Below are 271 nucleotides of genomic sequence, written 5' to 3'. Positions count from 1 at the left end.
CGCTTATCTCAACCCGTGGGAGTTACATTCCTCCGATTCTCCTCCCCATCCCTCCAGGATCAGGCAGAGGAAGAAGGTGGGGGAGTGAGCGAGAGGCTGTGTGGTTCCGAGTTACCAGCTGGGCTTAAACCACAACAGTTTCTTGTGGTGCCCAATGTGGGGCACGAAGGGTTGAGATAACAACAGATCTGACCAGAGTGTGTCTAATCATATTTGTGATAAGCATTCGTTGTTTCACTAGTCACAATGCTGATTTTTTGGCTCTCAGTGT

This window comes from Nestor notabilis, unplaced genomic scaffold, assembly GCF_000696875.1.
Source record: "Nestor notabilis isolate BGI_N333 unplaced genomic scaffold, ASM69687v1 scaffold3268, whole genome shotgun sequence".
In the NCBI taxonomy this organism is placed as follows: domain Eukaryota; kingdom Metazoa; phylum Chordata; class Aves; order Psittaciformes; family Psittacidae; genus Nestor; species Nestor notabilis.
The sequence above is the reverse complement of the archived record's forward strand: the minus strand, read 5'-3'. Positions refer to the sequence as shown.